Raw genomic sequence first — 13,380 nt, 5'->3', positions numbered from 1 at the left:
TTCCCAGACAGGGCGGCGGGCGCCTGGCCGGGAACATATTTTCTTAAAGTTTCTTCCAAGAGGAAATCTGTGTTAGCTGTTAGGGTGACACAATAGAGAATCTTCTTTCCTCGTATAGTGGTGGCCCAGCTTGCCGATCTCAAGCTTAATACTGAGTCCTGCTTCCTGAAAAAGTGTCAGAAACCTTAAATATTCTTATACATGTAATTTGTCCAAATCATAAACTCTAGATGTCTTTGGCTAATATATCGTCCTTGTGTACAGAATATATACCGCTTTTAAAGAAGCATGCCGCTTACATATAGGTCATAAACCCACTTAGCACAAAAGAGTCACCTCATGCCATCTTGTTATTTTATATTTCACTTACGCTAAAATAATTTTAGCTTTTGATATTCAGGTATTTTTGTTACCATGAATTTGTGTGTTTCTTTTCTGAGTTTCAGATTGTATGCAAATATAATGTGTAATTTTTAAGACCTAAAACAAATGCAGAATTGCGTTTTTCAGGAAGTAAACCTTTAATACTTCCATTGATCAGTCTACCCATAAGTGACTGACTCTTTGGTTACTCTTAGCTAAAAAGAAAGATCACAGTTTTTTTCACTCTTACATCAGTTTTAAGGACTTGTCGGGAGTTTAATGCATTGTAATATACTGGTCCTTTTTTGAATTTGTAATTACAATTCATGAAATTGCTTTTTTCTTGCCGTGTATTAGCCCAGCCTTACAGATGGTTTCCCACTTGTAGGTAATAGAGAAGAGGAAACCTAACCAATGACTGTGGAATAATATGGAAGAAGATGGAAAAAACTTGTTTAATGGGTAAGAAATAAAAACTGTAATAAAACATTATTAATGAAAGCTATTTGTAATAATAGTATTATGTGTGGCTGAGGTTGGCATACTATGAGGGTAACTGATCAGTTACTGTTTGTCTTACTCCATTCTGAACTTTCACCGCTTACTTTCATCTTAACCTTGTGAATTTTTTAGTACCACGAATTAACTTAAGCTATAAGGGGACACAGCCATATTTGAAGTTAAAATGGGACCTAAAGACCAGCAACCATACTAAAACAAGTCTAGGATAGGTCTTGAAACTTATTGGTGGCAAGATAGAGCTCATATCTGTCATGACCTGTCAAGAATAATTATCTACCTCTTCTTTTTCTCCAAATGCTATCATTTGCTATGTTTGTCCCACCACGGGGATCCCGTTCATTTGAGCAAGTGCAGATGTGTGTCTGGTGGTAATCAAATATAATTCTGCTTTGGGAGGTTGAGGTGGGAGGATGACTTGAGGGCAGGAATTCTTTTATTTATTTATTTAGTTTTGAGATGGAGTCTTGCTCTGTCACCCAGGCTGGAGTGCAGTGGTGTGATCTCAGCTCACTGCAACCTCTGCCTCGCGGGTGCAAGCAATTAATTCTCTTGCTTCAGCCTCCTAACTAGCTGGGACTACAGGCATCTGCCACAACCCCTGGCTAATTTTTGTAGAAACGGGGTTTCATGGTGTTGGCCAGGCTGGTCTTAAACTCCTGACCTCAAGTGATCTGCCCACCTTGTGCTGGGATGTGCCTCCCAAAGTGCTGGGATTACAGGCGTGAGCCACTGCGCCTGGCTGAGACCAGGAATTCTAGACAAGCCTGGGCAATATAGCAAGACCTCATCTGTACCAAAAAATAAATAAATAAATAAAAAGCCAGGTGTGATGGCTAGCTACCTGGGAGGCTAAGGTGAGAGTATTGCTTGAGCCCAGGGAACTGAGGCTGCAGCGAAGTATAATCATTCCACTGCCCTCCAGCCTGGGCAACAGAGTAAGACCTTCTTAAAGAAATGGGATTCTACAGAAAGCCCAGTAAAAGGTTTGACTAAGTTTATGAGATATAAAATTTTTTTAAATTATGCAAGTTTATACATTCATGTCAATAATTTAAAACTACCAGATAACTACAATCCTCTACCTGAATCTTACCCTCCTCCCAGAATCTATAAGTATATGGCATGTATTTGTGCAACCTTCTTTGCCTAGTGGTTAAAAACATGGACTTGGAGCCAGACCATTTTTAACCAGTCACTATTAACTTGACATTTGGGCATGTTATCTCTGTGCCTCAATTCCTTGGATATAAGGTGAGGACAATAAAATGCTATCTCATAGCAATTGATTTGTTAATCCATATAAAAAACTTGAAATAATGTCTGGAACGAAGTAAGTGTTTAGTAAATGTTAACTATGATTCTCATATGTATCCCAATTAGCATTTTTATGTACCAGCCATCTACACATAAATTTTTCTCTGATACATTCTAAGAGTTAAACCATCTCAGATAAGGTTAAACATGGTGGCAAAAGCTTTTTAGTTTTTTTCATGAAAAATTTTCTTTTTGACTTCATCTCTAAGTATGCTGCTAGACTATGTGTCAGAATAAAGTTCTATACCTTTACCTTTTACTGTATATCTTATGGTGTATATGATATTTATAGGCCGGGCGCGGTGGCTCAGCCTGTAATCCCAGCACTTTGGGAGGCCGAGATGGGCAGATCACGAGGTCAGGAGATCGAGACCATCCTGGCTAACACGGTGAAACCCCGTCTCTACTAAAAATACAAAAAACTAGCCAGGCGAGGTGGCAGGCGCCTGTAGTCCCAGCTACTTGGGAGGCTGAGGCAGGAGAATGGCGTGAACCCGGAAGGCGGAGTTTGCAGTGAGCTGAGATCCGGCCACTGTACTCCAGCCTGGGTGGCAGAGCGAGACTTCGTCTCAAAAAAAAATAAATAAATAAATATGATATTTATTTATAAATAAACAACTATCTTCAGGCTAACATAGGTTCATCTTGCCTGTAAAGGTGTCTTGTAAAGCAGGATACACAATTCTCTTGTTTCTAGATAGCTATGTCAAATGCTGTGTTGTGTTTCTGTCAATCTATTTTGAAGGATGTGCCTTCTTGAGTTTTTTTTCTTTTCTATTTTTTTTTTTTTTTTGAGATGGAGTCTTGCTCTGTAGCCCAGGCTGGAGTGCAGTGGCGCGATCTCAGCTCACTGCAACCTCCACCTCCCGGGTTCACGACATTCTCCTGCCTCAGCCTCCCGAGTAGCTGGGACTACAGGCACCCGCCACCACACCAGGCTAATTTTGTTTCTGTATTTTTAGTAGAGACGGCGTTTCACCATGTTAGCCAGGATGGTCTCGATCTCCTGACCTCGTGATCCGCCTGCCTCGGCCTCCCGAAGTGCTGGGATTACAGGCGTGAGCCACCACACCCGGCCTCTATTTTTTTTTTGAGATAATCTTCCTCTCTTTCCCAGACTGGTATGCAGTGGTGCAGACTTGGTTCACTGCAACTTCCACCTCCCAGGTTTAAGCAATTCTTGTGCCTCAGCCTCCTGACTAGCTGGGATTATAGGTGTGTGCCACCGTGCCCAGCTAATTTTTGTATTTTTAGTAGAGATGGAATCTCGCTATGTTGGCCAGGCTGGTCTTGAACTCCTGGCCTCAAGTGATCCTACCTCGGCCTCCCAAAGTGCTGGGATTACAGGCATGAGGTACTGCATCCAGCCTGAAGTTGTTTTTTTTTTTTTTTCCTTTTTACACACAGGATCATAGTGGTTATTTTATTTTTTATTTAATTTAAAGAGACAGAGTCTTGCTGTACTACCCAGCTGGCCTTTAACTCCTAGACTCAAGTGATCCACCTCTCTGAGCCTCCTGAGTAGCTGGGACTATAGGTGCCCACCACTGTACCTGGGCCTAGAATCATAGTAGTTTTGATCATATTTCTGATACTGTTTGTATGGCTTGTCAGCACTTTCTTAGGTGGTATAGACAATTAACTATTTTAAGAAGGAAGAACACTTAGAAACAGTAATCTATTTTTACTGTTTCCTGTTATCTCAGTGTTTAAAAAAAAAAAAAAAAAAGACTAGGAATAGAAACAGGCTAGGCGTGGTCGCTCACGCCTGTAATCCCAGCACTTTGGGAGGCCGAGGCAGGTAGATCACCTGAGGTGAGGAGTTCAAGACCAGCGTGACCAATATGATGAAACCCCATCTCTACTAAAAATACAAAAATTAGCCAGACGTGGTGGCGCATGCCTGTAATCCCAGCTACTTGGGAGGCTGAAACAGGAGAATTGCTTGAACCCAGGAGGCAGAGGTTGCAGTGAGCTGAGATTGCGCCACTGCACTCCAGCCTGGGTGACAGAGCAAGACTCTGTCTCAAAACAACAACAACAAAACAGAAACAGTAATCTCTTTTTAGTATTTCCCTCTTGAATTGCTCTGGATTAGATTAGATTATTATGGACTATTCTATCTGCTGTGACTATAGATAGTGAGGCTATTTTAGAAGGCTAAAATATAAAAACAAGTTGGCTGGGCACAGTGGCTCATGCCTGTAATCCCAGCACTTTGGGAGGCCAAGGCGGGCAGATCACGAGGTCAGGAGTTCGAGATCAGCCTGACCAACATGGTGAAACCCCATCTCTACTAAAAATACAAAAATTAGATGGATGTGGTGGCACATGCCTGTAATCCCAGCTACTCAGGAGGCTGAAGCAGGAGAATTTCTTGAACCCGGAAGGTGGAGGTTGCAGTGAGCCAAGATCGCGCCATTGCACTCCAGCCTGGCAACAGCGAGAGACTCCGTCTCCAAAAATAAAATAAAATAAAAATAAATAAATAAAAACGGAAGTTAACATTTACTAGTATGTATTGTGTGTCAGACAATGTTTTAAGTGCCTTACTCATTTATTTATTATCTCATTTAATCCTGTCACTTATAAGGTAGATACTGTTATTGTCTTCATCTTAAAGCTGAGAAAAGTGAGGTGCAGATTGAGTAATTTGCCCAAAGTCACATTGCAAGTGGCAGCTTCAGGATTTAAACCTAGGCCTATGCTATTGACCAGGGAGTGCTGGCCTAGTTAATAACTCTTATAAGGTTTACTATGGTTGTGAGAATTTAAATAAGACATAAAAACCAAATATCTCCTGAAAAAGTCACCCTAACTATTGGGTTTTGTTTGCCTGTGTGAAGAAAAATTTGAAATCTTGTATTTTAAGTATGGGAAACATGATATGAGATGATTATTCATAAATAATTATTTTTCTTGACCGTGCTTAAATGAATATTGCTGTTTTGCTTCATTATGAATCATTTATAGTATATAGAAATTACCTAACTAAAGAACAACATATGTTTAGAAGGGATTAGAGTTGATTTGTAGATTGCCATTTAGCTGCTATTCATAGAAACATGCAGACAGAAAGATTGAACTGCGCAGCAGTTTGGAACTGATTGATAATTGGAAATTGCTCTTTCATCCTGTTAAAGAATATTTGAGTGACAGCAGAAAGTTGTACAGGAGAAGAAAAGCCAGGAGAAAGGTGACTTACAGGTCATATCATTAGAATGTGATGGCCTAAAGAGTAAATGTGCATTAGCAATTGACATTTATATAGGAACTAGGAGGAAGTGTTGTATGTGATTTTTGTTCTGGGGTCTGACTTTTCTTCAAATAGCAATTCATTTCTTGTTAAAATATGGTGAACTACAGAGTAAGCGACAGTTAAAGTAACAACAAGTACACTAATAAAATGTCTTGGCCCTCCTGTGAGTATGGTTGCAGGTAGTCAGTGATGTTTTCCTCTTTTTCTCTCCATGTTTTTTTAACCCCTTTCCCTTGTTTGAGAATCTCTTCTGAATATTGATGAAAGTTATGGCTCTTATTGTACATATCTTTTAAAACAATGTCTTAAAGGGTGGTCTAGGGGCCCCTCAAGAACCTTTCAGGGGCTGATGAAGTTAAAACAATTTTCCTAACAATTCTAGAATTTCTACCCTCATTCTCTTACAAGTGTGCAATGAAGTTTTCCAGAGGCTACATAATGTACAATTGACTGAACGCAGAAGCAGATAGGAGAATATAGCTGTTTTCCTTAACCTAGACTTTAAAAGATTAACAAAAATGTAAAATAAGGCCACTCTTCTCATTAGATTTGCTGTGATAAGCTCTGTGGTTTCTTTCTATCTCAGAACATTGTAATGATCCCAGTGTGGGCTGAAAGTCATGATGTCTCTCCCACTGATAGGTACCAAACTCAGAATGTTGTTTGTATGAGTTGCTCCCAACTTTGGACAGGCCCTTTCATGTCCTTTCAACCTTTTGTTTTACAGTATTAACTGAACACCTACTGTGTTCTAGCCCTGTTCTATTTTTTTTTTTTTTTTTTTTTTGAGACGGAGTCTTGCTCTGTGCCCCAGGCTGGAGTGCAGTGGCGCGATCTCGGCTCACTGCAAGCTCCGCCCCCCCGGGTTCACGCCATTCTCCTGCCTCAGCCTCCCAAGTAGCTGGGACCACAGGCGCCCACCACCTCGCCCGGCTAATTTTCTTGTATTTTTAGTAGAGACGGGGTTTCACCGTGTTAGCCAGGATGGTCTCGATCTCCTGACCTCGTGATCCGCCCGTCTCGGCCTCCCAAAGTGCTGGGATTACAGGCTTGAGCCACCGCGCCCGGCCAGCCCTGTTCTATTAAAGCAAAAAAATCTCTACCATCATGGAGCTTATGTGCTATTAACAGCTTCCATTTTAGCCTTTGAGTTCTTTGCCTAGACACAGTTGCCTCTTTAGGGGAATCTGAGAGTTGATAGCACTAGTGTGTCTCAGTGGCTGAGTGCTAGGATAGAGTGGCTTGACATTTTGCGAATTTTGATTGTTAAAAAAGGCACCACACAGGGCTGGGCGCAGTGGCTCACGCCTGTAATCCTAGCACTTTGGGAGGCCGAGGTGGGTGGATCACGGGGTCAGGAGATCGAGACCATCCTAACACTACAAAACCCCGTCTCTACTAAAAATACAAGAATTAGCTGGGTATGGTGATGGGCGCCTGTAGTCCCAGCTACTTGGGAGGCTGAGGCAGGAGAATTGCTTGAACCTGGGAGGCGGAGGTTTTTCTGTGAGCCGAGATCGCACCATTGCACCCCAGCCTGGCGACAGAGGGAGACTCTGTCTCAAAAAAAAAAAAATAAAGGCATGCTTTGGAAGGTTGAGGTGGGAGGATTGCTTGAGGTCAGGAGTTCTTTTTTTTTTTTTTTTTAGATGGAGTTTCGCTCTGTCACCTAGGCTGGAGTGCTATGGCGCAATCTTGGCTCACTGCAAGCTCTGGTTCCCGGGTTCACACCATTCTCCTGCCTCAACCTCCCAAGAAGCTGGGACTACAGGCGCCCGCCACCATGCCCGGCTAATTTTTTGTATTTTTTAGTAGAGACGGGATTTCACCATGTTAGCCAGGATGGTCTCGATCTCCTGACCTCGTGATCCACCCGCCTCGGCCTCCCAAAGTGCTGGGATTACAGGCGTGAGCCACCATACCCGGCGAGGTCAGGAGTTCTACACCATCCCGGGCAACATAGTTAGACCCTGACTCTGGGGGGGGAGAAAAAGGCCAGGCATGGTGGCATGCACCTATAGTCCTAGCTACTCAGGAAGTTGAGGCAGGAGGATAGCTTGAGCTCAGGAGTTCGAGGTTACAGTGTGCTGTAATCACATCACTGCACTTAAGCCTGGGCAATAGAGCAAGACCCCATCTCTTAAAAAAACAAAAAACAAACAAACAAACAAAAAAACAAGCCGAGCATGGTGGCCTCATACCTGTAATCCCAGTATTTAGGGAGGCAGAAGCCAGAGGATTGCTTGAACCCAGGAGTTTGTTTGAGACCAGCCTGGGCAATATAGTGTGACCCGCTCTCCAAAAATAAAAATAAATAAAAACACAACAAAGGCACAACATGGTTTAGGATTTTTCAAATTTTACGTGGAACCCCAGAGTAACAATAAAGATGGGCCTGTCCTCTTATTATTGTGGTTGATTTTACCTTGTTTTGCTTTCAGAGTTAGTGCTAGTTTTGTCAAGAAATAAAGAAAATGAGGGCTGGGCGCGGTGGCTTATGCCTGTAATCCCCGCACTTTGGGAGGCTCAGGTGGGTGGATCACCTGAGGTCAGGAGTTCAAGACCAGCCTGGCCAACATGGTGAAACCCCATCTCTACAAAAAATACAAAAATTAGCCGGGCATGATGGCGGGTGCCTGTAATCCCAGCTACTTGGGAGGCTGAGGCAGGAGAATTGCTTGAACCCAGGAGGCAAAGACTGCAACAAGCCGAGATTGCACCACTGCACTCCAACCTGGGCGACAGAGCAAGACTCCGTCTCAAAAATAAATAAAGAAAAAAGAAAAAGAAAAAAAGAAAATGAGATACCAATGGATGTTAAATTTATTCTTTTTTTTTATTATTATTTGAAGAAAAATATTCTTAAATGCATGAGATTTTCTTTTCCTGGTGAGTTGCTCCCCAAACCCTGTAATTTATTTAATAGACTTTTATACAAAAAGATATGACTTGGCTCATTAGATTGAGTCACTTAATACCGACTTGAAGGTTAACTAATATGGCTGTCAGACTCTTTGCTCACTGGCTAGATGTCTGTCTTATCACTCACTAACTTCAGCCATTTCTAAATACTGACAACTGGAATACCATTAGAATATTAATGGAAAAAGAAACTGACATTTAAAACATGAATGACCCAAATTTTTTTCCAAAGATTATTTTAAGTTTAAAATACACTTTAATAGAAACTTTTTTTTTTTTTAATTGGGTGGCATTTTGGCCTTCCCTTCATTGAAGGTATGAAAGGAGATTTTTTGTTTTGTTTTGTTTTGTTTTGTTTTGAGACGGAGTCTCACTCTGTCACCTAGGCTGGAGTGTAGTGGCGCCATCTCTGCTGACTTCAATCTCCGCCTCCCGAGTTCAAGTGATTCTTGTGCCTCAGCCTCCTGAGTAGCTGCAATTACAGGCATGTGCCACCATGCCTGGCTAATTTTTGTATTTTTAGTAGAGACGGGGTTTCACCATGTTGGCCAGACTGGTCTCGAACTCCTTACCTCAGGTGATCCACCTGCCTCGGCCTCCCAAAGTGCTGGGATTACAGGCATGAGCCACTGCGCCCAGCCCTATTTTTTCTGTCCTTATGAATTTATGCCCTTTTAAAAACCCCTTTGTTGTGATTTTAAGAGAGAAAAGAGGTAAATATATTCATTCTGCTTTGTTTTACTGGAAGCCCAGGGTTTAACATATATTATCAAGTGCATGCAAAATACTAAGACTTGTGTTAGACATTTGGTCTTTTCTCTAATTTAAAAATCCCGTCAAATTATGTTGAGGTTTATGGCCAGGTGTGGTGGCTCAGGAAATCCTAGCACTTTGAGAGGCTGAGGTGGTAGGATTGGTTGAACTCAGGAATTTGAAACCAGCCTGGGAGACACAGCGAAACTGTCTCTACCAAAAAAAAAAAAAAAAAAAAAAAAAAACAAAACAAACAAAAAAATTACAAAAATTAGCCAGGTGTGGTGGCACATGCCTGTAATCCCAGCTGCTCAAAGGGCTGAGGTGGGATGGTCACCTGAGCCTGAGGAGATCAAGGCTACAGTGAGCTGTGATCATGCCACTGCGCTTCAGCGTGGGTGAGGGTGAATGAAAAACAAACAAACAAATAAATAAATAAATATTGAGGTTTCGAAAATTCATTTACATTAATGTTCATCTAATTTTTTGAGCACCTTTTATATGCTAGGTACTATCACATACATTATTTTATATAATCACATCAACTCTGAGAACATTAAGACAAATTCAGGAAAGTTAAATAATAAATTTAAGTTATACTGTGCCTAGCTATTGGATATCAGATAGCTGATGTGGTTTTTAAGCAGGGGAATCAGTATAGAATGAAAATGCTGTTTTTGTTTAATACCCATGATAATACTTAAGATTTACTGTAGTAGATCCAGAAAGATTGTAGGCATCAAGATCCACTAGCAGTTAAAACAGTAATAATGCAGGCATGCAGTGTAAGGACAGATTTGGGGCAAGGGGATAGCAGTGGAAATGGGGAGGGTGACGAGGTTCAAGAAGTCAAGAAGCAAGGGGGGCATTTGAATTCATACTCTTAAATGAGCTATCATAACAGAGAGCCTAGACTAGGATCTAATACTCCCCTTTCTGAATACAAATTAGTAGGCTTTGTAACTGACTTGATTGTGACATGAATAAGGAGTTAAAGAGAAAGTCAGGTTTTCACGTCAGGTAAATAGGAGTGCCATATCTAGAACTGGAGGAAGGTGGAAAGAAGTGCTGAATTAAGGAGCAGTTAGTACATTCAAATATTAAGCATGAGAGGCCGGCTTAAGCGTGAGAGCAGATTACAGGCTGCTGTGGCTCATGCCTGTAATCCCAACAGTTTGGGAGGCTGAGATGGGCAGATTGCTTGAGGCTAAGAGTTCGAGACCAGCCTGGCCAACCTGGTGAAACCCCATCTCTAATAAAAAACAAAAAAAATTAGCCAGGTGTGGTAGCGCATGCCCATAATCCCAGCTACTCTGGAGGCTGAGGCATGAGAATTGCTGGAACCTGGGAGGTGGAGGTTGCAGTGAGCCGAGATCACACCATTGCGCTCCAGTCCGGGTAACAGAGTGAGACTCTGTCTCAAAATAAAATAAAATAAATAAGTGTGAATTTCATGGTTGGTTAAATATATGATCATCTAACATGTCTTCTGTATTCCTTTGTTTTTTGATATTTGTCTGAATGTGCTGTAAACATATCATACACTATTTAAAAAATTGAGTTCATTAAATCACATTGTTTCCTTAATGTGCTCTTATTTTTAAGCTGATCTTTTAGTATTTTTAAACCTGTAGTTTGAGGACCGTCTTTTCCTTTTGAAACCATGTACTCTGATTTCATTAGAACACAAAATATTTTTACAAATCAATTTTACAAGGTTGAGAGCCCAATAGAAAAGACATGAATTGACTGGACGCAGTGGCTCACGCCTGTAATCCCAGCACTTGGGAGGTCGAGGCGGGCGGATCACGAGGTCAGGAGATTAAGACCATCCTGGCTAACATGGTGAAACCCTGTCTCTACTAAAAAATACGGAAAAAAAAAAAATTAGACGGACGTGGTGGCGGGTGTGTAATCCCAGCTACTCAGGAGGCTTAGGCAGGAGAACGGCGTGAACCCAGGAGGCGAAGATCGTGTGACTGCACTCCAGCCTGGGCAACAGAGCGAGACTCAGTCTAAAAAAAAAAGGAAAGAAAAGACATGAATTGACAGTTCACATAAAAAGAAAAAAGATAGATCAATATTCACTGTAAAGATGTACAAACAAAATATATGTATATATTATTTTTCAAATGTCCTATTGAAACATATTTAAAGTTGTATCAGTCTCCAGTATTAGGGAAATGCATTCTCAAATACTGCTGGTGGGTAATTAGGGGGTAGTGTGTAAAGTAGCGTAACGTTTTGGAGGCCAGTTTGATGATCTCTATCCAAAATTTAAAAGCGTATATCCCTTGACACAGCAATTCATTTTCTGTAAATTATGTCACAGATGCACTTGTGTAAGTGTTCCATGATATATACCCAACCATATCTATGGTGTATTGTTTATAATAATGAAACACCAAAATGGCATAATTCTCTTCTCGTGGGGGCTAGTTAAATGCATTATGCACTTCATATCATAGGATATGCTACAGTCTTTAAAAAGAGTGATGTGGCCGAGTGCGGTGGCTCACGCCTGTAATCCCAGCACTTTGGGAGGCCGAGGTGGGTGGATTGCCTGAGGACAGGAGTTTGAGACCAGTCTGGCCAATATGGTGAAACCCCGTCTCTACTAAAAATACAAAAAAATTAGCTGGGCATGGTGGTGTGCACCTGTAATCCCATCTACTCGGGAGGCTGAGGTAGGGGAATTGCTTGAACCAGGGAGGTGGAGGTTGCAGTGAGCTGAGATCGTGCCACTGCACTCCAGCCTGGGTGACAGAGTGAGACTCTGTCTCAAAAAAAAAAAGAGCAATGTAAAGCCAGATATATGGGAAAATGTCTAAGATATATTAAGTTAAAAAGGGCAAAATTTAGAATAACATATAGGATACAACTTACATTAAGCATCATATTTCTAAATGCATAAAATATTCCTGGAAATGTGCCCCAGAAGGATGCTCAGTTAACAGTAGTTACCTCTAGAGAGGCTACTGGAGACAGAAAGCAGCGGGAGAATACTCATAGAATTTTATTTTATTTTATTTATTTATTTATTTATTTTTTTTGAGACGGAGTCTCGCTCTGTCACCCAGGCTGGAGTGCAGTGGCCGGATCTCTGCTCACTGCAAGCTCCGCCTCCCGGGTTTACGCCATTCTCCTGCCTCAGCCTCCCGAGTAGCTGGGACTACAGGCGCTCGCCACCTCGCCCGGCTGGTTTTTTGTACTTTTTAGTAGAGACGGGGTTTCACCGTGTTAGCCAGGATGGTCTCGATCTCCTGACCTTGTGATCCGCCCGTCTCGGCCTCCCAAAGTGCTAGGATTACAGGCTTGAGCCACCGCGCCCGGCCTACTCATAGAATTTTAATGTTCTATACTTATATTGGGTTTTTTAATTAATTAATTAATTTATTTATTTATTTAGAGACTGAGTCTCGCTCTGTCGCCCAGGCTGGAGTGGAGTGGCGTGATCTTGGCTCACTGCAAGTTCCGCCTCCTGGGTTCACGCCATTTTCTTGCCTCAGCCTCCTGAGTAGCTGGGACTACAGACATCCGCCACCATGCCTGGCTAATTTTTTGTATTTTTGGTAGAGACGGGGTTTCACCATGTTAATCAGGATGGTCTCGATCTCCTGACTTTGTGATCTGCCTGCCTTGACCTCCCAAAGTGCTGGGATTACAGGTGTGAGTTACTGCACCTGGCCCTGGTTTTGTTTTATTTTATTATTATTATTATTATTATTATTATTATTTTTTGAGACAGAGTATCACTCTGTTGCCCAGGCTAAAGTGCAGTGGCGTGATCTCAGCTCACTGCAACCTCTGTCTCCTGGTTCAAGCGATTCTCCTGCCTCAGCCTCCTGGGTAGCTGGGATTACAGGTGTGTGCCACCACACCCAGCTAATTTTTATATTTTAGTAGAGATGGGGTTTCACAATCTAGCCCAGGCTGGTCTTGAACTCCTGAGCTCAGGCAATCTGCCTGTCTTAGCCTCCCAAAATGCTAGGATTACAGGCATGAGCCACTGTGCCCGGCCGATGAGTTCTTTAAGAAATAATAATAATTATCGGCCGGGCGTGGTGGCTCATGCCTGTAATTCTAGCACTTTGGGAGGCTGAGGCAGGTGGATCACGAGGGAGACCATCCTGGCCAACAGGGTGAAACCACATCTCTACTAAAATACAAAAAAAAATTAGCCGGGCCTGGTGGTGCATGTCTGTTGCCCCAGCTACTCAGGAGGCTGAGGCAGGGGAATCACTTGA

General features: G+C 42.1%; 1 protein-coding gene across 8 annotated transcripts in view; it reads left to right on the top strand.

Annotated features, from left to right (window-relative positions):
* The window catches only part of USP49 (ubiquitin specific peptidase 49), a 109,260-nt gene that overhangs the window by 24,988 nt on the left and 70,892 nt on the right, over nucleotides 1-13,380 (top strand). For 5 of the 8 annotated variants that reach the window (XM_021936560.2, XM_009205150.4, XM_031666836.1 and 2 more), the window contains one exon: nucleotides 752-825. The exons of 1 other annotated variant lie outside the window; for it this stretch is intronic. The gene's annotated coding sequence lies outside the window, so the exon portion shown is untranslated. Of the gene's footprint in view, nucleotides 1-751; nucleotides 826-13,380 lie in introns of those variants that run through there. 2 more of the 8 variants (XM_021936558.2, XM_021936557.2) reach the window with 1 other exon arrangement.

The sequence above is a fragment of the Papio anubis genome, chromosome 6 (assembly GCF_008728515.1).
Source record: "Papio anubis isolate 15944 chromosome 6, Panubis1.0, whole genome shotgun sequence".
Taxonomy (NCBI): domain Eukaryota; kingdom Metazoa; phylum Chordata; class Mammalia; order Primates; family Cercopithecidae; genus Papio; species Papio anubis.
The sequence above is the reverse complement of the archived record's forward strand: the minus strand, read 5'-3'. Positions and strand labels throughout refer to the sequence as shown.